The sequence below is a fragment of the Thermobia domestica genome, chromosome 17 (assembly GCF_964235325.1).
Source record: "Thermobia domestica chromosome 17, izTheDome1.hap1.1, whole genome shotgun sequence".
In the NCBI taxonomy this organism is placed as follows: Eukaryota; Metazoa; Arthropoda; class Insecta; order Zygentoma; family Lepismatidae; genus Thermobia; species Thermobia domestica.
The window spans coordinates 6431888-6458276 of record NC_137470.1 but is presented as its reverse complement, the minus strand read 5'-3'; the positions used below and the strand labels follow the sequence as shown (position 1 = coordinate 6458276).

The 26389-nt window shown below is 37.5% G+C and overlaps 1 protein-coding gene across 3 annotated transcripts in view; it reads left to right on the top strand.

Annotated features, from left to right (window-relative positions):
- The window catches only part of LOC145674559 (protein bric-a-brac 1-like), a 1152100-nt gene that overhangs the window by 328690 nt on the left and 797021 nt on the right, over positions 1-26389 (top strand). For all 3 annotated transcript variants that reach the window (XM_081744738.1, XM_081744734.1, XM_081744736.1), the window contains one exon: positions 12511-12573. The gene's annotated coding sequence lies outside the window, so the exon portion shown is untranslated. The remainder of the gene's footprint in view (positions 1-12510; positions 12574-26389) is intronic.

Genomic DNA, 26389 nt, shown 5'->3' with positions numbered 1-26389 from the left:
AAGCACCAAAAAATTAAAACTTTTCTCATTTCATGTGTCTTTAGAAACGAGATTTGTCCACGCAGTAGGGTGGGGGTATAATTTTCCTGGCCAGGAAAAATGGACCCCACCTAAAAAAAACGCTGAAAACAACCACCGAAAAATTCAATCCTTTGCCATTTCATTACTCTTTAGAAACGAAATTTGTCAACAAAGTAGGGTGGGGGTATAATTTTCCTGGCCAGGAAAAATTGACCCCACCTAAAAAAACGCTGAAAATAAGCACCAAAAAATTAAAACTTTTGATATTTCATGTGTCTTTAGAAACGAGATTTGACCACACAGTAGGGTGGGGGTATAATTTTCCTGGCCAGGAAAAATGGACCCCACCTAATAAAACGCTGAAAATAAGCACCAAAAAGTTAAAAATGTGTCATTTCATTAGTCTTTAGAAACGAGATTTGTCCACACAGTAGGGTGGGGGTATAATTTTCCTGGCCAGGAAAAATGGACCCCACCTAAGAAAAACGCTGAAAATAAGCACCAAAAAATTAAAACTTTTTTCTCATTTCATGTGTCTTTAGAAACGAGATTTGTTCACACAGTAGGGTGGGGGTATATTTTTCCTGGCCAGCAGTGGCGTATTTACGATTTTGTTTCGGGAGGGGCTTTCCTAACTTTCAGGGGGGGCTTTGCCTGGAAATGTGAAAATTCTGCAAGATATTTCGTTTACTTTAATATACTAAGTAAGATTTCGGGGGGCTTAAGCCCGGAAGCCACCCCCCTAAATACGCCACTGCTGGCCAGGAAAAATTGACCCCACCTAAAAAAACGCTGAAAATAAGCACCAAAAAATTTAAACTTTTGTCATTTCATGTGTCTTTAGAAACGAGATTTGTCCACACAGTAGGGTGGGGGTATAATTTTCCTGGCCAGGAAAAATGGACCCCACCTAATAAAACGCTGAAATTAAGCACCAAAAAATTAAAACTTTTCTCATTTCATGTGTCTTTAGAAACGAGATTTGTCCACACAGTAGGGTGGGGGTATAATTTTCCTGGCCAGAAAAAATTGACTCCACCTAAAAAAAACGCTGAAAATAAGCACCAAAAAATTAAAACTTTTCTCATTTCATGTGTCTTTAGAAACGAGATTTGTCCACGCAGTAGGGTGGGGGTATAATTTTCCTGGCCAGGAAAAATGGACCCCACCTAAAAAAAACGCTGAAAACAACCACCGAAAAATTCAATCCTTTGCCATTTCATTACTCTTTAGAAACGAAATTTGTCAACAAAGTAGGGTGGGGGTATAATTTTCCTGGCCAGGAAAAATTGACCCCACCTAAAAAAACGCTGAAAATAAGCACCAAAAAATTAAAACTTTTGATATTTCATGTGTCTTTAGAAACGAGATTTGACCACACAGTAGGGTGGGGGTATAATTTTCCTGGCCAGGAAAAATGGACCCCACCTAATAAAACGCTGAAAATAAGCACCAAAAAGTTAAAAATGTGTCATTTCATTAGTCTTTAGAAACGAGATTTGTCCACACAGTAGGGTGGGGGTATAATTTTCCTGGCCAGGAAAAATGGACCCCACCTAAGAAAAACGCTGAAAATAAGCACCAAAAAATTAAAACTTTTTTCTCATTTCATGTGTCTTTAGAAACGAGATTTGTTCACACAGTAGGGTGGGGGTATATTTTTCGTGGCCAGGAAAAATGGACCCCACCTAAAAAAAAACGCTGAAAATAAGCACCAAAAATTAAAACTTTTGTCATTTCATGTGTCTTTAGAAACAAGATTTGTCCACACATAAGGGTGGGGGTATAATTTTCCTGGCCAGGAAAAATGGACCCCCACCTAAAAAAACGCTAAAAATAAGCACCAAAAAATTAAAACTTTTGTCATTTCATGTGTCTTTAGAAACGAGATTTGTCCACACAGTAGGGTGGGGGTATAATTTTCCTGGCCAGGAAAAATGGACCCCAGCTAAAAAAACTCTGAAAATGAGCACCAAAAAATTAAAACTTTGGTCATTTTATGTGTCTTTAGAAACGAGATTTGTCCGCAGAGTAGGGTGGGGGTATAATTTTCTTGGCCAGGAAAAATGGACCCCCACCTAAAAAAAAAACGCTGAAACTAACCACCAAAAAATTAAAACTTTGGTCATTTCATGTGTCTTTAGAAACGAGATTTGTCCACACAGTAGGGTAGGGGTATAATTTTCCTGGCCAGGAAAATGGACCCCACCTAAAAAAAACGCTGAAAATAAGCACCAAAAATTAAAACTTTTGTCATTTCATGTGTCTTTAGAAACGAGATTAGTCCACACAGTAGGGTGGGGGTATAATTTTCCTGGCCAGGAAAAATGGGCCCCACCTAAAAAAAAAAACGCTGAAAACAACCACCGAAAAATTCAATCCTTTGCTATTTCATTAGTCTTTAGAAACGAGATTTGTCCACACAGTAGTGTGGGTTTATAATTTTCCTGGCCAGGAAAAATGGACCCCACGTAAAAATCGCAATAAATAACCACCAAAATATTCAATCTTTGGTCATTTCATTAGTCTTTAGAAAGGAGATTTGTCCATGCAGTACGATGGGGGTATAATTTTCCTGGCCAGGAAAAATCGACCCCTGTAGCAGGAAAATCAAACCCCAGGAAAATTATCACCCCGGGGTGTTAATATTCTTAGGAAAATAGTCACCCCGGGGGCATAATTTTCCCGAGTATCAATTAAAAATTATCATATGGGGGTAAAATTTTCCTGGCCAGAAAAAAGGACCCCACCTAACAAACACAGTAAACAACTACCAAAAAAAAATCCATTTTTGGTCATTTCATTAGTCTTTAGAAAAGAGATTTGTCCATGCTGTAGGATGGGTGTATAATTTTCCTGGCCAGGAAAAATGGACTCCCGCCTAAAAAACGCTGAAAATAACCACCAAAATATTCAGTCTTTGGTCATTTCATTAGTCTTTATAAAGGAGATTTGTCCACACTGTAGGGTGGAGGTATATTTTTCCTGGCCAGGAAAAATGCACCCCCACCTAACAAACACAGTAAACAACTAGCAAAAAATTCAATCTTTGGTCATTTCATTAGTCTTTAGAAAGGAGATTTGTCCATGCTGTAGGATGGGGTATAATTTTCCTGGACAAATCTCGTTTCTAAAGACACATGAAATGACAAAATTTTAAATTTTTGGGTCCTTATTTTCAGCGTTTTTTTAGGTGGGATCAATTTTTCCTGGCCAGGAAAATTATACCCCCACCGTACTGTGTGGACAAATCTTGTTTCTAAAGACTAATGAAATGGCAAAGGATTGAATTTTTCGGTGGTTGTTTTCAGCGTTTTTTTTAGGTGGGGTCCATTTTTCCTGGCCAGGAAAATTATACCCCCACCCTACTGCGTGGACAAATCTCGTTTCTAAAGACACATGAAATGAGAAAAGTTTTAATTTTTTGGTGCTTATTTTCAGCGTTTTTTTAGGTGGAGTCAATTTTTCTTGGCGAGGAAAATTATACCCCCACCCTACTCTATGGACAAATCTCGTTTCTAAAGACACATAAAATGACCAAAGTTTTAATTTTTTGGTGCTTATTTTCAGCGTTTTATTAGGTGGGGTCCATTTTTCCTGGCCAGGAAAATTATACCCCAACCCTACTGTGTGGACAAATCTCGTTTCTAAAGACACATGAAATGACAAAAGTTTTAATTTTTTGGTGCTTATTTTCAGCGTTCTTTTAGTTGGGGTCCATTTTTAATGGCCAGGAAAATTATACCCCCACCCTACTGTGTGGACAAATCTCGTTTCTAAATACACATGAAATGAGAAAAAAGGTTCAATTTTTTGGTGCTTATTTTCAGCGTTTTTTTTAGGTGGGGTCCATTTTTCCTGGCCAGGAAAATTATACCCCCACCCTACTGTGTGGACAAATCTCGTTTCTAAAGACACATGAAATGACAAAAGTTTAAATTTTTTGGTGGTTATTTTCAGCGTTTTTTTAGGTGGGGTCCATTTTTCCTGGCTAGGAAAATTATACCCCCACCCTACTGTGTGAACAAATCTCGTTTCTAAAGAGTAATGAAATGGCAAAAGATTGAATTTTTCGGTGGTTGTTTTCAGCGTTTTTTTTTAGGTGGGGTCCATCTTTCCTGGCCAGGAAATTTATACCCCCACCCTACTGCGTGGACAAATCTCGTTTCTAAAAACACATGAAATGAAAAAGGTTTTAATTTTTTGGTGCTTATTTTCAGCGTTTATTTTAGGTGGAGCCAATTTTTCCTGGCCAGGAAAATTATACCCCCACCCTACTGTGTGGACAAATCTCGTTTCTAAAGACACATGAAATGACAAAAGTTTTAATTTTTTGGTGATTATTTTCAGCGTTTTATTAGGTGGGGTCCATTTTTCCTGGCCAGGAAAATTATACCCCCACCCTACTGTGTGGACAAATCTCGTTTCTAAAGACACATGAAATGACAAAAGTTTTAATTTTTTGGTGCTTATTTTCAGCGTTCTTTTAGGTGGGGTCCATTTTTCCTGGCCAGGAAAATTATACCCCCACCCTACTGTGTGGACATTTCGGCTTTCTAAAGACATATGAAATGACAAAAGTTTTAATTTTTTGGTTTTTATTTTGAGCGTTTTTTTAGGTGGGGTCTATTTTTCCTGGCCAGGAAAATTATACCCCCACCCTACTGTGTGGACAAATCGGCATTGTAAAGACTAATGAAGTGACAAAAGATTGAATTTTTCGGTGGTTCTTTTCAGCGTTTTTTAGGTGGGGGTCCATTTTTCCTCGCCAGGAAAATTATACACCCACCCTACAGTGTGGACAGATCTCGTTTCTAAAGACATATGAATTGACAAAAGTTTAAATTTTTTGGTGGTTATTTTCTGCGTTTTTTTAGGTGGGGTAAATTTTTCCTGGCCAGGAAAATTATACCCCCACCCTACTGTGTGGACAAATCTCGTTTCTAAAGACACATGAAATGAGAAAAGTTTTAATTTTTCGGTGCTTATTTTCTCGCTTTTTAGGTGGGGTCAATTTTTACTGGCCAGGAAAATTATACCCCCACCCTACTGTGTGGACAAATCTCGTTTCTAAAGACACATGAAATGACAAAAGTTTTAATTTTTTGGTGCTTATTTTCAGCGTTTTATTAGGTGGGGTCCATTTTTCCTGGCCAGGAAAATTATACCCCCACCCTACTGTGTGGACAAATCTCGTTTCTAAAGACACATGAAATGACAAAAGTTTAAATTTTTTGGTGGTTATTTTCAGCGTTTTTTTAGGTGGGGTCCATTTTTCCTGGCCAGGAAAATTATACCCCCACCCTACTGTGTGAACAAATCTCGTTTCTAAAGAGTAATGAAATGGCAAAGGATTGAATTTTTCGGTGGTTGTTTTCAGCGTTTTTCTAGGTGGGGTCCATTTTTCCTGGCCAGGAAAATTATACCCCCACCCTACTGTGTGAACAAATCTCGTTTCTAAAGACACATGAAATGACAAAAGTTTAAATTTTTTGGTGCTTATTTTCAGCGTTTTTCTTAGGTGGGGTCCATTTTTCCTGGCCAGGAAAATTATACCCCCACCCTACTGTGTGGACAAATCTCGTTTCTAAAGACTAATGAAATGTCAAAAGTTTTAATTTTTGGGGCTTATTTTCAGCGTTTTTTTAGGTGGGGTCAATTTTTCCTGGCCAGGAAAATTATACCCCCACCATACTGTGTGGACAAATCTCGTTTCTAAAGAGTAATGAAATGGCAAAGGATTGAATTTTTCGGTGGTTGTTTTCAGCGTTTTTTTTTAGGTGGGATCCATCTTTCCTGGCCAGGAAAATTATACCCCCACCCTACTGCGCGGACAAATCTCTTTTCTGAAGACACATGAAATGAAAAAAGTTTTAATTTTTTGGTGCTTATTTTCAGCGTTTATTTTTGGTGGAGTCAATTTTTCCTGGCCAGGAAAATTATACCCCCACCCTACTGTGTGGACAAATCTCGTTTTTAAAGACACATGAAATGACAAAAGTTTTAATTTTTTGGTGGTTATTTTCAGCGTTGTATTATGTGGGGTCCATTTTTCCTGGCCAGGAAAATTATACCCCCACCCTACTGTGTGGACAAATCTCGTTTCTAAAGACATGAAATGACAAAAGTTTTAATTTTTTGGTGCTTATTTTCAGCGTTCTTTTAGGTGGGGTCTATTTTTCCTGGCCAGGAAAATTATACCTCCACCCTACTGTGTGGACAAATCGGCATTCTAAAGACTAATGAAGTGACAAAAGATTGAATTTTTCGGTGGTTGTTTTCAGCGTTTTTTAGGTAGGGGTCCATTTTTCCTGGCCAGGAAAATTATACCCCCACCCTACAGTGTGGACAGATCTCGTTTCTAAAGACATATGAATTGACAAAAGTTTTAATTTTTTGGTTTTTATTTTCAGCGTTTTTTTAGGTGGGGTCTATTTTTCCTGGCCAGGAAAATTATACCCCCACCCTACTGTGTGGACAGATCTCGTTTCTTAAGACATATGAATTGACAAAAGTTTTAATTTTTGGTTTTTATTTTCAGCGTTTTTTTAGGTGGGGTCCATTTTTCCTGGCCAGGAATATTATACCCCCACCCTACTGTGTGGACAAATCTCGTTCCTAAAGACTAATGAAATGACAAAAGATTGAATTTTTCGGTGGTTGTTTTCAGCGTTTTTTAGGTGGGGGTCTATTTTTCCTGGCCAGGGAAATTATACCCCCACCCTACTGTGTGGACAAATCGGCATTTTAAAGACTAATGAAATGACAAAAGATTGAATTTTTCGGTGGTTGTTTTCAGCGTTTTTAGGTAGGGGTCCATTTTTATTGGCCAGGAAAATTATACCCCCACCCTACAGTGTGGACAAATCGGCTTTCTAAAGACATATGAAATGACAAAAGTTTTAATTTTTTGGTTTTTATTTTCTGCGTTTTTTTTAGGTGTAGTCTATTTTTCCTGGCCAGGAAAATTATACCCCCACCCTACTGTGTGGACAGATCTCGTTTCTAAAGACATATGAATTGACAAAAGTTTTAATTTTTGGTTTTTATTTTCAGCGTTTTTTTAGGTGGGGTCCATTTTTCCTGGCCAGGAATATTATACCCCCACCCTACTGTGTGGACAAATCTCGTTCCTAAAGACTAATGAAATGACAAAAGATTGAATTTTTCGGTGGTTGTTTTCAGCGTTTTTTAGGTGGGGGTCCATTTTTCCTGGGCAGGAAAATTATACCCCCATATGTACATTTTTAATTGATATTCGGGAAATTTATGCCCCCGGGGTGACAATTTTCCTGGGAAAATTAACACCCCGGGGTGATAATTTTCCTAGGTAAAGTATCACCCCGTGTAAAGGTGATTACTGGGGTCTTATTTTCCTGGGAAAAATAGCACCCCGGGGTGACAATTTTCCTGGGGTCTGATTTTCCTGCTACACCGGCTCGAGCTGTTGGCTCAGTTGAACCGAGTCGGAGCTCGAGCTGAGCCGGTGGCTCAGGGCTCGAGCCCAGCCGATTGACATCACTAGTCATAATGTGAAGCGTGGTGCACAGTTGGCATTGGTCCTTGAAAACTTGGTCCACGACCCACTGACCCACCACCTACCGTGATCCACGACCCACTCTGACCCATCACCAACCATGACCCATTCTGATCTACGCCCTCCTCTCCATTGACTAAATAGTTTACACTTGTAATAAAGCAAGGTTGTGAAATTATCACTAATCGGAGTTCTACGGTCAATCGCTCAGGCACCGTTCTGTTACAATACCGGTGGATGTGACCTTTACGATATAAAATGGTAAAATGTTAGTCATGGGCCGTAATACGATGAATTTCAATTTAATTATCTTATGTAATTAGGTTTTTGTTAGCTTACAGATACTTTTCAGTGCAAAATAGGAAGAAATTTGAAAGTCTCAAATCGAGGGAAAGTAGGCAAACGTAAAGGAAAAAGAGTATAAAATTCGACTGTCTCTCGAGAGTCAAGTAGTAAGTCTTATTCCTATTATTACAATTACAAATATCAATATCCAAAAGTGCCTGAAGTTCTTTTTCCACTTATATGTACTAATCTTAGGCAAGTAAATAAAAACCAATAATAAAGAAAGAAGAAAAATGGAGGCCTTGAAAATAAAACGTAGATAAATTCATCAGTGTTCAGAAGATGCTGTCTAGAATTCATTGAGTAGAGTAGGTCGGTGGGTCTGAATGGGTCATGGTGGGTCGATGGATCAGAGTGGAGTAGACCAAGGTGGATTGTGGGTCACAGTGGATTACGGCTTTTTACTCACGACCCACTCTTGACCCATGGTTCATTGACATTGACCCATTCTATCTCGAGCGTGGTGTAATGCTGAATGATGTGCGTGGACATATTCGCTTATACGTAAAATGTGGACTGGTTGGGCTCTGTGTTTTCATCAGAGACTCACTGTCCTACAGAAAGAAAAATGTATGACAATGTGCCAAGAATTGTTATATCTGTACAATAAATACCGTGAAATGTCTTTCCGGCGATTAGTGACTGGTTGTGGTTCTGTATTCCTCTTTGAGACTCTTTATAATGAAATCAGTCAATAGAATGGAAGGATGTGAATAGAACACGAACAAGAAATCCACTGTCCTGTGTTACAATGAACAAGCAAATAAGAGCGGATGGTTTGGGATGTTTCCGAAATTCTCTTGATTTGTTGACTTTCGAAAGGATAACATCAAGTGTGATGTTCTGGGTACACTGAAGTCCTGGAGTCAACCCCGACGGAAGTGGTCGTTGAAATCGCAAGGTGCGACATCAGGTCTGTATGGAGGATGGTCTAGAGACTGGATTCCAGTTTTCTCGAAAGTTTCCGTTGTTTGCCATGACACATATAGCGTAGCGTTATCCTACGGGGAAACTGTTCTTCCTGAAGCAGTTACAGTTCGCGTTTTCTTCTTTTCGATTTGTTCTAGACCTCTGCTTTCATTCAGGATCATAATGTCTGATCCAGGATTCATTGATGTTGATTATTTTGTTCAAGAATTAAGGATATTATTTGTTCCCACTTCATTCATTTCCACGGATTCTTCCATAATCATTCATTTCGTTTATTATTTTCCTCCTTCATGCTTAGAGCCTTGTATTTAACACGGTAAATGCACACTTATGATTCTAGGCTTGTTATGCACAAGTATCGGAAGTTTTGCAAAACGAGTTTTGCCCGTACTCTGTGGATAAGTACTATAACCTTAACGTAAGGGATAGTGAACTGAGAACTTTTCCAAAAAAGCCAATTCAGAGTTCCAAGAATATAGTTCTTTTCATCCTTCTGTTCAAACTGAAAGTGGAAAAAACACCCTTTTGCGGTTTTAATGTTGATCATCATAGAACAAAATTGATAATATACACTGGTTCTCTACACTTGATTTAGCGTTCTAAGAATAGATTTCATATCTACCCATATCTTTGTGCTAAAACCATAAATGGTAGAACTTCACAAGAAACTTCCAATAACGATCTCAGTAGAATTCAGATGGAAAAAGACAGCGAGAAATGGCTTTCGGAGATGACGTCAGCGTTCCTACAAGTTTGACTTCGATATTTTCTGCTCTTGGATGTGTAGAAAGCAACGAATTCTAATTTCAACACTGATCACCGTGCGGTAATGGATACCAGAAAGCAAGTTTTTTTTTGGTATTCCATACACAACGGGTAGGTTCGACTTCCAATTTTATTCTTCTGTTGTTACCGGAAGTGTAGAAATCTGTCGAGTTAAATTCCAAAATTGGTCGTCCGTTTCCATGAAAATTGTGAAAATTTACTGTGAAGAAATTGATAATTTGCTCGTTTATGTTCTTGATAATATGTAAGGAGAGCGGAAGTTGTACTCATTTTCTTTTATAAGCGGTTATAATCATGGAACTATTGGGTAAACGGAGGGAACTACTTGGCGCAAAGTTACCGCATGATTAGTTGTGGAAAAGTAACGAGCATTTCTGTCCTGAACATGGCTGCAGGTGTACAGAAACGTTGCCGTGGATGTGAGCTAACAGTAGTACAGTTTGTGAAACAATACGGTGGTAATGAGTAAAATCTTTTGAAACTGTGTGAAAGTGCTGGAATAATCAGCAGGTCTTGAAAAATCTTCCTTGCTAGTACTAGACAGTCAACAAGTCTACTAGCTAGACCATTTTGCAGTCAGTATTTATACAAATAAACAAAAATCACTTTGCGACACAGTAAAAATGTAGGGAGGAGGGGCAAGAATACGCGAATTTTATTCTAATTAGTGTATTATTGAAAATAATGTCTACAAGAACAAAACTTGTGCTTGCATTTTAAACTTTGAAGTTTAAAGCATGAAATATTTGCATCACCCCCCATATATATAGTTACAATGTGGGATTTCAAGAAACAAGAACATACAATTGCATACACTTGCCACTATATGTGGGGCAAGAGTACGGATGTGAAAGGGAAAAAGTACGTACTAAGAAAATTTAACATAAATCACAAATAATATAATTGCCAAGTCTTTCGTAAGATGTGCACTGTTCATGCCACCACACTGTACACTTCTTACATTTAATCCAATCTTCTGCTGGAGGACCACTATAGATGCCATCACATGCTAGACACTCATATAAGATGTTACAACTTTTGTTGTTTGCTTTATTAGAAGGGCTTTTCATTTTAAATTTTCTTTGGAGACTTTTAATGTTCTGCCGCTTGTCATTACTTGTTGTAGCTCTTGGACGAGAACGTTTCGGAGACAAATTCTGTTTAAAAGGTGGCTATGATAATATTTCAGATTGTCTACCAGTAATTTTGCGTTTAGCGTTTGGAGATCGTGTGGCTGCTGGCGGAGGGCTTATTGAAAGTAGTGGACAATATGACGTTGACGGTCCGGGAGTGATGATGTCTTTTGATGAACAGTGAGTTTCTGATTGTTGAATTTCAAGAGATGGTTAAACATTTGTTGCAACTGAAGGTATATTTTCATCATCGGAACCACTAGAATCGTTTTCCGACTCGCTTTCGGAATTGATACACAGATGGCAAAGAGTCTCCATCGGTGAATTTGTTTGGATCTTGTGGAACTATACCACATTGTTCAAAACCAGACATAGCATTTCCAATATTTGCAGTCTTATAATAAGCTTCTGAAAACAAGAGTACGCACGCATATCCTTACCCAACTATGCGTGCGTACTCCGTCCCCCTGTCCATATAGTGGACTAGCCCAGAACACTGCATACCCATCTCGTGACACCAGTGCGAGACAAGTGCAAGGTGTGCTCTATAATATGCAGTAAAATCTCCCTATTACTAGCACATTCAAATATATTGTCAATTTTGTCGCATATTCCTTAAATTCCTAAACCGCAATGTTACATCAAAGTAAAGAACAATAAACTTTCTTACCCAGATTTCCTGTCCTTTGTATCTACTTCACAAATGTTTACTTGCTCGCTGCCATAACTTTCTATCGTCACATGATGGTAGTATCGCAATATGCATATTTTTTCTCCTGATTTTAGCGATTTGTATCCTTAACCCCTTCGTACGCTTTCCCCCTTCTCCTCTACCAATTATTTTTTATTTTTATTGGCATGTTTCTTGCAAATTAAAAAAAAATATGACATATTATTTATTCTTAAATTTCTTGTCGATTGATCGGACTTTACTGGCCAAATGTGAAAAATGTACTCGCCACTGGCGAGTAAGAGTGGATTTTTCAAGTCCTGAAAATCAGTCTAACAAGTTGCAGGTGGGGAAAGTTATACTTTTCATTTAACGGTAAATCACCTGATGAAAGTTGCAATTGGTGAAAGGCAGCAACGAATGGAACATTTTTTGATGATGCTCATTTATATCTAGCATACCCTAACCTAACCTTTTTGTCGAAAATCAGGAGGAGGACGAACTTCGGAATAAATGGCAGTCTGTCATTTTCGGTATAAAAGCGGTAAAAAAAAAATAGCCAGAAGCTGTATTTTTAAACAGTTTAAGATTTCGAGAATAGACTGACATCAGCTCGTATTCTTGCATAGTCAGCGACAAAAGTTATTTCCATTTGGTAAAATTTATTTTGGAAATAATAGTAATATGGCTCGAACGTACAGAAAATTTCATTCTTTTTAATTTACTGAAAACTGTACTCAGGTTGTCCGTCCATACTGAAGTTATTTACGAAACTAATTTCATCAAACGGAAAGAACTTTTATCGCTGACTGTACGCCCTAGTAGCCTTTCAGCTTCCGCTTTCATTATTGATTTCCTACAACAATAATTGTAAGAGATGGTCAGAAACTTTTCGGTATGGATTCAGCGTGCGAGGAAAACGTTCCACCTTTGACTTTATTCTTCAGTTGCAACCCGGAAGTTAAATGTTACCTTTTTTTTTCCTATTTCAGTATCGATTCTGCATAGCTTGGAAGTTTATGATAGTTTTACAATGTAGAAGTACTTCTATTTATAATCTTATTTGTATTATCTCTCTTTCTTTTTAGGTTTCTATTAATAAGTTGGACTTACACAGACGCTGGAACCGTACATTATGAAAACATACAACTGTAAGTAAGCGTCTTTGATATCTGTTTTTGTGTTGCATGTTTAGATTGATTATGTTTTAGAGACCTTATCGTAGGAATATGGTTTCAGCAAGATGAAGCACTGGCACATTATTCGCTTACCGTGAGAGAATATCAAAGTGAAGTGTTTCCCAATTGATGGATTGACCGGAGTTCTCCACGGTTATGAGCACCTCTGGACTGGTCCCACATAAGTCCCAACCTCTCGTTGTGTGGTAAAGCATTGTAGGGTATATCAAGCAGATAGTTGCCAACCCTCACCACTTAAGCTGTTCAAAGTATATTTCCTACGATAACTTCAGTAATACAGCGTAGAATTTTACACTGTACCTTAAGGCGACTTATTCTGTTATGAAAATGATGGTGTACACAAAGATACTGGAATAAAGTGCTGACTATATCCTCTTCAGAGTACATTCATCTTCTGATATTATACTCTGTTTACCTCAGATCCACTAACATCCATATTCAAGACGTACATAGGGGATAATGGGACTTTCGGCTTCCCCTATCCATTTCCTTCACAGTTGTGCTATACTGAACCTCCTTGGGGATCACTGTAGCAACACTTTCTATGTCCGCTTAACTTCCCTTTCTTCAACACCATCCATTCTTCACATCTCTTAATCCTTGAAGGATTGCAGTTTCAACCCTCCATTGTCGTCCAACCTGACTCGCATTCTCCGGTTTCTAACAACACTTTAGCACTCGCTTACGTGGATCAAACGACAACTGATTCTCTGGCATGTTTGTTATAATCCTACATGAAACGAAAAGGTTATCTTACTCATTGCCTTCTGAATTATTACTAAAAAAAAATATACCTTTGTGCTTTAGTTACAGGGATATTCTATTTTATAGAGTGTGTTATTATTCAAGACACCTTATATTTCAATGCGTGGATGGATTAGAATTTAGCGTCCCTTTGAGCAGCGAGACTATATGAGACGTGGAATCCACCGGCAATGGAACCCCAGTGACTATGTTTGTGATTTAACTCTTGAACCACCCGACCGATCGTCAATCAAATTATCAGTATAGACGAGGTTCAAGGCTGGGATGTTTTTTGTCATTTCATTTTGACGGTGGAGTTTAGGGGAGGGGAAGGAGGGGACACATATATATATATATAATGATTGAAAATGACCGATATTAGTGTCGAATTCATATTTTTTGAGGTCGCCGAGACGAACAGTGACACTTCCGATGCCGTTTAAATGCAAGCTCAGCCGTTTATGTCAAAAATGAAACGTATTCTCCCCGTGTGAAAAGCGGGTATTCTGCTACTATAGTTTTAAATGCTATAGTTTCTTTTAGTTAGGATATTTTCACAGCGCTTGACTCAAAATATGCCCCCTCTATGTGCGATATTTTTAAAAGGAAATACTTTCTTAATGTACCTCGTATATGTTAGAGCTCTTTCCGTCTGCGGCGATGAATTTTTGGGATTTGTTAAGGTAAATAAGAAACTAAGTAGAAGATAAGCTTCGTTACGCGTACATTTTCCTCCCAAAACACGCCCTTACGTCACCTCATACATTCTGTGTAGAATATAACTTGTGGAAGATTCACAGTCATCGCCAGAGTCAACTCTTTACTTTTCTCTAAAACTGCTTTCCCCTTTCAACGTAAAACGATTTCTTTTTATAGTTTTTTCCCCGACTGAGCTATGGAGCAACATAACCATTTGAGAGAGGCACTGTGAGTAAAAAAACTGCTAACTCTGCATTATTATTATTATTATTATTATTATTATTATTATTATTATTATTATTATTATTATTATTATTATCTAACTTTCCTTCACCCTTCGCGTAGATGCTTCCACTGCATGTACTGCTTCACATTTCGTTCCTAATGCTCGTAAGAATGGCTATTCTCTCCGCGTTCCGAATGAGCGCTTTCCAGGGTTTTCTCCATACTCTATTATTATTATTATTATTATTATTATTATTATTATTATTATTATTATTATTATTATTATTATTATTATTATGTGCTTAGGAAAGAAATGTTCCATGAGGGGCTGACGAGGGTTTTAATTTTAGTGTTTTCTTTATCTTGGGAGTGTTTGGTGATTTGTTCGCTGACTCAATTCTCTCTGTTTCTTTCACGAGCATGAGTGTATCGTTCGAGTTTTCAGCATCATTCCTAAATAATATTTTCTGTTTTCTTGTCTTGCTACGTATACAGGGTGTACCAGGGCAGATGTTACTGCGGCAGGCTATTTGTGTTACTAGTAGAGAGTTGTTTACTTATTTATTACGGTTCTGTCCTTTAGTATAAAATTTGTTGTGAAAAATGGTTGAACCAAAATGAGGAAGAACCGTTAACAAACCATTGCGTGGCTTTGGCTCTACGTTGAATTTTCTCGTCGTCGCTTTTGCTCATTGATTCTACTCGTGGCCATTTCTCTAAAATCAGAGTGTAAAACGTGAAATCTTTCAGGCTATTTGAATCGAGAATGAAAGCAACAACATCAGACAAGATGAAAAAGCTAAAGATTTTTAAATATTCCTTTTTTTGATCAAAAAATTCAATATATTTCAGGCCACAATTTTCTTGTAGCTCTTATATCTGTAGAACTAATAGCCGAAGCCAAACTCTCACTTAACTCAGTATGATGTGCTTATTCCGTAAAATAAATAAATAAATAAATAAATAAAATAAAAAAATCGATATAGAAGGCGTTCAAAAAGTTTGTTTCCCCAGATCAAAAAAAAAAAATCTGTCTATTAAAATGCTACTATAGCAATTAAAAACGCCTGAGCTCCAATCTATAACTTTGGCATTCAAATCTTTCATGTACGGTTATGTGTGATTACACGTTTAACAGAGACAAACACTAAGTATTTGTACTTTAAATAGCCTAAATTAGTTAACTATACCTTTTTCATAAAGTTTACAATATAAAATTATTCAAAGCCTTTGTATTTTAATAAGCCTTCTCTAAAATAAATGCATGTAAATTGTGCTTCCATCTTCCGAGTTCTTTTAAACTGTGTTTATATGTTTGTGGTCAATCCTTTCGACAATGAGATCTCGGAAACTACAGGCTCTAAAAAGATGACGTTTTCACTGATCGATTGGAAATTTTGCGTATATTGTCCAGTTCTAATTGAATATTAAAAAAAACATGGCCATTATTTCTTTATTACATTTTTTTAGGGTACGCTGGAAGTGTTGAAATTTAAAACAAGCATCATATCCTATGCGATATACATTCAAAGACCACAATGTTGTATATTAGGGTTGTATATGTCTCAGGCGTTTGGTCCATGGCCAAATAATAGTGAAAAAGGAAGGATAACCATTTCTTGATAAATCTTTATTTTTTGAGTGTTTTGCCAAATGAACACCATATATAACTGACATTATATTTAATTGTATATGTAATGTATTTGCTTATTACATACTGCATGCAAGAAGAAAGAAAACACTGGTCATACATGAATTAGAAACTCCAACCAAAAGTAAGCTCAGATCTTGCAAACGGCGCGAGATATTGAGAAAAAATAATCGAAAAAATCTCCAATTTACGGTCTCTTGTCGATTTTTAATCAAGACGTCTTTCACTGGTGTCTGTAAAGGGACATGTGCATATGTTGTGAGGAATGAGAAGGTGATTTATGCTCACATGCGAATGATGCGCTGTGTAAAGAGCGCAGTTTCAACTAGTATATTTCAATCAAAAATTTTCTTGTATGACATATCTTGAGAACTTCATATAGTGTAGCCAAACCCAAACTCTCACATAACTCAGTGTGATTTGATTTTTTTTTTTAGTTTAGCGTCCCTTTCAGCAGCGAGGCTATATAAGACGTGGACCTACTGATTAACGTGGAATCCGAACCACATGAGCTCCCGCCGGGAATCGAACCCGAGTCTTCCACGCCAAAGGCGCGTACGCTAACCACTTAGCCACGAAGGAGCTCTTTAACTCAGTATGATATGGTTATTCGTTAATCACATGAAAACTCAATTCAGGTGCCGTTCAAAAATGTTGTGGCCCCTGATCCAAAAACTAATTATTGGCCGGAATCTTTTAATGCATTTTTTGATCATTACTGAAATTCTTGGCCAAAATTGCTCAAGTGGTTCGGATTCCACGTTAATTAGTAGGTCAGCATCTCATATAGCCTTGCTGCTGAACGAGACGTTAAATTCAAAAATCAAATCAAATCAAATCTTGGTCAAGATTGCAATCTCTCAATTCATTTTTCTTTTGATCATTCCTAAAATTCTTCTTAATATTTAGCTGAAAGAAAGCGATACTACACAATAACATAATAGCGTATATCTTATATTTTAAATGAAGAACTATGCAATAATGAAAGAAAATAATTTTTATTTGCTGTAGTTAATTATGTGTAATTTTTTCCGTGTTATTTATATGGCATCCTTACCTGCTTTGTTAATTCATGTTGGAGTTGAGCATAATTTGGGATTTGTTCCAAATAACTAAATATTTTTCAGTGATACTGGTGATTCATATATTAATGGAAATATACCCATTATTTGTATTGAGTATGAATGGAAATACTTTTTTGCCTTTTTTTTTTTACCATTTTGTTCGGTTTGTTCCTTCTATAGGTTCAGTTGATTTGTTGTGAGCTTTATTGATTTTTCGGATGACTTAATTTCAGGTTCAATGATTTTTTCATGGTAAAGTGTTTCAATTGACGTTCTACAATACAATTTTAATTCATATGAAATTTCTGTACATTCCTACCTAGATCTAACACAAAAAATACAAAAAAAAAAAAAAACTGATAATCGTACACAACTGTGATGTGTCAAATCGTTCATACTAGCAGTTAACTTCAAACTAGTATTACGAGATCTAAAATTATCAATATTTTGTAGTAGAAAATGTATCTGTTTTATTCACTCAATGATTGATTTTATGTTTTTGAACAAGATAAGTTCTTTTAGCGTAAGAGTCACAACAGCATTCTTCCTCCAGAGAAAAAACACGAAATTTACCATAAAGGAATCGCTACGATAAAAATAGCCATGAAGCCTAAAAACAAGAATAGGTACAATCTTGTCCACCACAAACCAGCTTCTTTTCACGTAGGGAGTCAGATGCATCACTTACAGTATTAACATTTCCATCTGATGTATGAAGCTCGTTCGGAAAGTAACCTGCGATCGGTTACTGTGCGTGAAGTACCATCTTTGCACAGACGTCTGCGGTAGAGCAGTCTGCATCCAGCCGTGGTTGAGTGAAGGTTGTCTGGTTAATAGTTCCAGTTCTGTAGCATAAACTAATAATATAGTATACGAGGTTTCAGCTGCTCTTCCCGCTGAAACTGTGGAGACTGTGGCGCCGCCAGTCAAGGAAGTTGGGTACTACGAACTACTAAAAGCAGGAACGAATCAAATCGTTCAGAGCGTCTGAATCTGATAGAATTAGCCAATGATATAGTTAGCTACTGCCAGTAGCAGACGATGCAGTTAGTTACAATTCTAGCCGGTAGTGTCGCAGAGTCATTTTCGTTGCATTCTGGGAACGATCTGGGTAAGGAATATAGGGAGTGGTTCATCAGGGCAGTCAGTGTTCTGTAGCATCTCAAAATGTGTACTGCAATAGAATATCCCGCCAAGTACCAGGCGCGACCTGTTATACGTGCCGTGTGTGGACCAAATGTGATGAATGAAGGAATTGTTCGTGAATGGGTTCGTTCATTTGAAAGTGGACAAACAAATATTTATGATGAAAAGACGAGTGGCAGGCCATCAGTGTTCACTGATGAACTCGTTGAAAAAACTGATGGAAAAGTTCGTGAAAATTGACGTTTCACAAATCTCGGAGCTTTCGGATGAACTTCCAAAAATTTTCAGGACTGTGTTATATGGCATAGTGACACAGAAGTTAGGCTACAGAAAGTGCTGTGGCTCAAGGCAGAAGCGGGAGATTGTTATGCTGATGGAATTTCTAAGCTAGTGCATTGATATAAGTGCTTGAATGTTTATGGAAACTATGTTGAAAAATTGAGCAAAGAAGTAGTTTTCAGATGTATATAATAAATTCTTCATATTTACTTTGGTGTTTGTTTTTTTTAACCAATCGGAGGTTACTTTCCGAACGCCCCTCGTATAAGAATCAAATGTAATAATTATCAAAAGTCAAATTTACCAGTTCGAGACAGAGAGCGTTGGTTGAATGATTCAGAGTTTAACATTTCTTTCAGCACCGAGTTTATATAACATGTGGACCTACAACTTAATGTGGGTTTCGAATCAGATGAGCTCTCACCGAGAATCGAACCTAAGACACCCAAGTACGCTAACTATATGGCTACAAGGGAGCTTTATTACGACCTTGTAGTATCATATTTAATCATAAGTTTTCAAATTACTGCAGCAACCTTTAATTGTTGTTCTTCAAAAAAAAAAAAAAAAAATCAGTTTTGTATATCAGTTGTTGTTATGTCTTACTATTTCTGCTTTATGGAGATTACTGAATCTCGCGGTACTGAATCCATATTGAGAAATTGCTTCTTAGCTAGTATCAATTACCCCTTTTCAGTATGGCGATCAGTATTTAAACCGGAAATCGCAGATTTTTCACTATTTCCGGTTTAAATATTGGAATAAAGTTTGAAATTGAACTTTATCTATATCAATAGTAATTTCTTGCTGTTTGCTACCAAATTCATTGTGGCGGCGATCAACGTTAAAACGGAAGTGGTTGGTTTCTTCCACTTCCAGTGTGAAGAAGAGCTTGATATAGGACATTAAACGTATTCTTAGGACGCTGGATATATTTTTAAAAAATCACTTCTTGGTATTTTCTACCGTTTATACTCGAATTAATAGCTGTCGGCAGATGGAAACAGTCGTACTGTAAAGCGCTCTATACATACTACGCGTAGTGTAGCTAACTACCAAACTAAACCAATTGCCGTGACAGCCCTTTTGGAGGGCTTGAACCGCTCCAGCGCCATCCGTTAGCAACTGGCTTAACTACGTCTAGCTTAATGACAAGGACAAGGGCAGCGCGCCTGCGTCGTCCTGTATTCTAACAGACTTATCTGGAGCTTTCTACACCTAGTGTAGTTAACATTTAACACATTTTTTTCTTCTCGAGCATTTTTTAAAATTTTGTTTTTGGCATCAAGTGTGCACCAGATATTTATTAGTTGTAGGCATAGTGTTATACGAGATTCAGTAGAACAGTGAAATGATGTGTAATTATGAGTGAAACGGGGTCTTTCGTTTTTCCTTGGTGCGACTGTCTGAAAAGTAGGGAATATTATGTTTACCTTCCAAAACGTCTGTTATGTTTTCATGATGCAAAATTACGTTCGATTCTAATATTTTGTGTAGTACAGTACTTATAAGAATACCACATTCTGATAACTTCTAGATAAAATTAAGAAGGTAATAAGGGCGTAGATTTTGTACAGTCAGCGACAAAATTTATTTTCGTTTAGTAAAATTTATTTTGGGAGTAACGCTAGAACGTATACCGTTTCACCGAGTTTCAAGGTTGGAAAGTACAGAAAATGACATTCTTTTTAATTTACCGAAAACCACGCAAATTGCTTTCCATTCTGAAATTGTTTATACAAAGCGAATTTCATCAAACAAAAAGAACTTTTGTCAGTGACTTACATAATTTTACAAAACAAAAGGAGAAATTTTCGAGACGACACGAGTAACATTTTTCGAGAATCGAGACGAGACGACGAGAATTATACATAAATAAGGTGTGCTCGTCTCATCTTATCGGTTTGGTTGACCTTCTTCTGGTCAGTATGCGACCGTCGTTAAGGTGTCATCTGAAACACTGCATTACGTTGGATGCTTTGCCTTCCCTCCAGGATTTGAACCCATAACCTTGAACACGAAAACATTTATACAATATACCAGGTAAGAGAGGTTCAACTTGATAAATGTCCATCGTTTTACTTTTTTGGTGTGGAATTTATTTTTACTTTCTAACTAGAGATCTAGGGAAAAAAAACTCGCAGCTTCAAAGTTTTGCACAACGATAGTGGACATGAATGACAAGCTTTATGAACAAACATCTTTCTGATTATTCATAGCCTTGAGGAATATCAGGTCGAGAGCTTTGTAACTTATTTAACATTCAAATTTCCGTTCTTATATTTGTAGGCAACCTCGCAATACATAAGCGTACTTTTAATTGCATAAAATTGCAGTTTATAGAAAACACTTAAATTTATTAAATACATTTGATAAACTGGATCAATTTATTATTAGTAAACCTTTTAGAAACGTCCACACTATTTTTTTTAGAATGTTTACGTTTTATGATATACAGGATATGTCCAAAAAGTATCGGGGCTACATTCACTAAAGTAAGTTTATTGCATTTGTATATACAGTGGGATAAAGTTCTTTAAAATGAAACTCTTTTGCACTAGTAAATAACTGCCAGTGCTTATGTCACGGTTGGTACTCGCCATGGAAGTCCGTAATTGGAATATGCTTAAGATATTATTCGAAGCTGATTTCTTTTCTTTTTTTACCGTTCCACAATACTATCCTTTCAGGTCCCGTTTCATCTGAGAGGTTGGAAAATAGTCATGTGGGGCTAGATCTAGACTGTAGGGACGCTGAGGTATCGTTGCCAGGTTACGCTTCACCATAAACAACCTTACGCGTAGCTCATTGTCGTGGATGTTAATATACAGATATTAGCCATGTCCCTTCGGACCACACGAACCCTTCAGTTTCACAAAAAACTTGATCACATATCACTTTTCAGTCGTGCACTGCATCTTGATTCCTGACGCATTCCAAAGTAACTTCACTTTGGTCGCGTTACACACTCGGTAAAGGCTTAGAAGCAACTGAGCTGGATCTTGTCGTATACGAGACACCCCATCAACATTCCTGCCCATGTAGACCACATTTTCCTCGTGTCAAGAACCGACCAATCCTGGTACTTTTGGACATACCTTGTAAATGTGTGACATCCTCTTACATTCTGATATTCGTTTCTCGTGTTTATTTAGGTCTTTATTATTATTATTATTATTATTATTATTATTATTATTATTATTATTATTATTATTATTATTATTATTATTATTATTAGTGTGAGTAAACCATTTGTCTAGTTCTCAATTTCGGGAAAGAAACATTTAGACATTTAGGGACGACTTCAAATCTTTAGAAAAGTCCTCTATCCATTGAATAAAAGCATCCTAAACCTAAATAAATATTATTCCTAAATTGCTTCTGCAAATTGGCAAAAGATGAATAGTAAACTTCTTAGTTTTGTTAAAAATATAAACGGGGTGTTTCAAAACAACACCGACAACGTTTGGGAGGTGATTCCTGACACCAAGATAAGACAAAAAGTATAGACCATCGTGGGTGGACAAAAGCTTCCTTTCGGAGTTATAGGCTGCCGAAAACATGAAAAAATGTACTTTAAAGGCACATAGCTATGGGACCAAAACTATGAGACCTACCGTAGTCGCATCAAGATTTCACATAGGAACTAATATATATGGTATCTAAAAATACATGTTTCGGAATCCTAAGGAAATCACGAGGCAAATTTTATAGAGGGAGTCTTTTTACGAGTATATAATTTGAAGCACTCTCCAACTACCTTTATAAAAATTGTTGCGGAAGTACCACAGGATTCTGAAACATGGACATTTGGATAGGGCACATACTAGTTCCTATGTGAAGTCTTGACCAGACTACGGTAGGTCCCATAGTTTTGGAGCTATGAGCGTTTAAAGTTCATTTTTTCATGTTTTCCGCAGCCTATAACTCCGAAAGAAAGCATTTGTGCACCCAAGATGGTGTATACTTTTTGTCTTACCTTGGTGTCTGGAATCACCTCCCAAACGTGTTCGGTGTTATTTTGAAACACCCTGTATATATACATTTGTGGATCCAGGGGTCTTTAGGGGATATAGCTCTCCTCTGACGGTCAGGTATACACTGGATTTTATGGACTTCAATCCTGCTTTACACTGAATAAAGCTGGATAAAGCGCAAACTATGGTTTAGCCCCTCCCTTCTGCATGTTTTAGAGGGTAAGAAGTAAAATTCTTACCTCATGTATAATTGTGTCAGTTTAGTGTTTCTCACACCAAAATTGATCGTTTTTGATATCAGGCGAAAGTTTCCATCTCGTGGCTAATGCATGGCATAATTCAGATGGCTTGGCGGTTGGGTTGTCATCCATAATTTAATGCTCTTTTTAATTTTTTCGACAGGTGTTTTAATTACTTTTGAATTGTCCGGCATTTGTTTGTTTTCTATTTGTCTTTTAGAAAATACAAGAAATGACAGAAATTCTTAAACAGTTTGCGTCATGTAACCGAGGATAAAGTAGAGATGTATTTGTTATTTTTGAGTCATACTAGGCCCTGGTCTTATGCTGACTAAAATTCAACTTTTTATGTGCAGTATTGTAAAGTTTTCAGAAGTAGCAATATCTTTGAAACTATTCAGAGAAATGATGAGAATTTGCCAGTTTTATGTTGGAATTCCAAGGAGTAATGGAACGACTGAAAGAGTGTTTTCATATCTCGTGCTCAGTGAAAAAAAGAAATTCCGTATTAATAGAATCAATTAAGGGAGTCATTGCAGGAAATATTATTTCGAAGTAATTATTTAAGCAGAATTTTACAAATACTTGTTTCAAGAATAGTCTGTTCTGTCAAAAATGAGGGCAGCGAACAAATATCATTCTGCTCCTGTAATCAATACAGCTTGAACATTATCCACGTAATTATAAGGTAACATGTTTTGAAAGTTATACTTCTTTTTTATTGATGGTTAGGCAGTTTTTGAAAGAATGTTCGGTATTCGATAATCTTGTTATGGTAACCATACTTGAGATAGAACCAGAGATCCTTGCATCAGAAGTAAGCCATTTATCCTTGAGTGTCTTTTGCTTCTTAAAATTGCTACAATTATCGAAGTTCAATTGTCTTAGTTACCTATAAGATTTATCATAATGTTTGCTTGTATTTCGTTAACCAGAACTATAGTGACAGTGACGACTCGTGAAGCCTGGACTCTGCATTAAGCATAGAACTGCTTTGCCTCACGTGTGATGCATCGGAACAAATCGGTATGATTCGTGGAACTGCGTTCCGAACGCATACTGCGGGAAACGTGAAACAACAGAAGGACACCGACGATGTTGTCAAATTTAAAAGACATGACAAACGAGTGACTAAAAGACAACACTTAAATAAATATAACACAAATACTAACAGTGATTCGAATTAAACGGTAACAATATCAAAAATATAAAACAACAATAAATAAAACTAAATTTATCGGCAATCCGTCAACACTGTACCCTGAGGAGATGTTCTCTGTATAGCACAAGAGACGGCACTGACAAAATTTCATGGATGTGGGTTAATGGGAGCCATAGACGCACACACTTGAGCAAGACCAACTTGAATGAAAGATTTGTTTCACATTGCATGTTGCATGGTGCCCCCCTTATGTCCATGACGCACCCCCCCGCAATTGTATATCCATAGGTGTTCTTCCATGGAAAAAAAATCTTTTCGATTAATTTTTACACCGCCTCAAACATATTTATATAGATTTTTAACCCCCCAAATATTTCAATGACGCAGTTTGCGTCATAGCCCCCCCTCGTAGGTACCCCTGCATGTTGGAGGAATTTTTTGCCCACACACATACCAACTTGCTGTCCAACTTACTAGAAGATCATCCATCGATCATCCATCTTGGCATTACGTACGAAAGAGTCCTATGATTTCTTCCACTGTCGTGATTGGTGGACGTAAATATGAAACAACCAACTTGCATGAACGCGCACATACACGGTAAATATGCGTGAAAAACGGCAAAACCATCATGCATGTTTACAGAAGATTTTGAAAACTTTCAACATGCATAAATGAGGCCATACACGATCAACTAGCCTGTGGTTTTATCATTTTTCATGCATGTTGGAAGGTTTCTTCACGCGTGTGTTTACATGTATGGGCCCCTTATCGACACGCTCCCGTTCTATTGGGTTCTTGAATTGGTAGATCTAGGTCAAGTTTCACGACTTCTTGCGAACAATTATAATAAGAGAGTAGTGGAAGAGTCTTCGTTTCTGGTTAGAAAACCCCGTAGAGAGGTGGTGTTATTGTTCAAGTTTTGACTACTTTAAGAAATACGAGAAAAAAAGGATAAACGATTGATGAATACTTGTAATGGAGGAATTAGTTTGTTGTAGGAAGTGGCAGTTTCCAGGAATCCAGTGTGTGGAGGTAGCAGAGAAGAAGTTGTAGGAAATTCCCGTAACTCTTTAATCGTGTACTGTTTCTTGTGTGGAATGGAACCTCCTTTATTGAATATCTTACTCTACAGCTGAAGGGTAAAGGTAGCACTTGTTTGTAAGGTCTGAGGTAAAGAAGTTCTTTGGAGGAGAAGCCGCCAGTTTCTTTGTAGTGGATTCACGAGTGTATATTGGAACCATGCCCATGAGGCACTGAACCTACTATCAATGGAAGATTCTTCATTGAGAACCGTGAAAATACTTGTTTTTTTCTCGGGTTTTTCTCGTTCCCCCTTTTTCTATGTTGAGTTGCGGGCGGAGTTTTTTTCCTGTTTTCTAGTCTCTTCGATTTTGTGTGAAGTTTTCTTTCATTCATTCCTTCCTTCCCCGTCTTTTGAGAGAGATCCCTCCTTTTTCTGGTAATTGGGCGTGACTAATTGGGACCTTGTTTGGGGGATCACACTTTCTTTTCTTTTCATCCAATGTCAGCACATTGTCGGGCGGTCAGGATCAACAAGTGAAACCTCTTCGCCTCTCTTTATCTTTTTCTTTTCACTTTTTTCTTCCCCTTTTCACAGTCGCAGAAGCGGAAGTGTTTTTTCCTCGCGCTTTTCGTCTGCTTTCAGGGTGGCCAACTACTTTGAAGTAAAAAAGAAAAAATGAATCGTTTCAGGGTTATCAGAATGATATCGAGTTCAACCTGTGATTTTTTAGGTCTTCCCATTTGCCATGAGGCTATGCCCAGCTATATGCCATGTGACAGAGATTGCAATAGTGTTTGGGGCCACGGTGGCTCAGTGGTAGAGCGTTCATCTCTGAAATGTGGAGTCCCTGGTTCGATCCCAGCTCGAGCCAAGTGAACTTAGTGGTGGGTTTCCTCGGGGTTCTCCCGTTTCCTCCCACTTTCTTCATTCCACCATTTCATTCATTACTCATCATCGCCGTCTCCTTTAGCCTATCCGGCATAAACGTGGGACGTAAAACTTAAAGATTTCATTTCATTTTGATTCTTTGCAATAACGTTTATTTGTTAGTAAGTAGAAAACATAAAAGCAGCAGTGATTACTGGAGTCACAGTAGGTCATTGGTAATAGAGAAATGAAATGAAATCGCTAATTTAAAATCTCACGTTTTGTACCTTTCAGGCTAAACTAGAGGATTATTGATGCAGGTAAAGGATTAGGAAAGACTGGGCGAATTAAACCTACACGATTCTGGCCACCAGAGATTCACGTGTCCTAAGATTCCCTGTACAGGGACCCCTTGCACCAGAGTTTATCTCTCCTTCAGTGATCCCCCGTGCCCGAATAGCATAGTGGTAGAGAGCTTGCATCTGTTACATGGGGTCCCTGCTTCGTTCCCAGGCCATAGAGTTTGTAAAATGAAATCGAATCTTTCAGTTTAACGTCCCACAATTATGGCTTTTAGACCAACGGAGATGGATGATTAAGGCAAGTTAATTATTATGGAAGAATTGATAGAATGAGAATCTGGGAGGAAGCGGGAGTACCCCGAGCAAACCAAGGACAATGTTGTCCA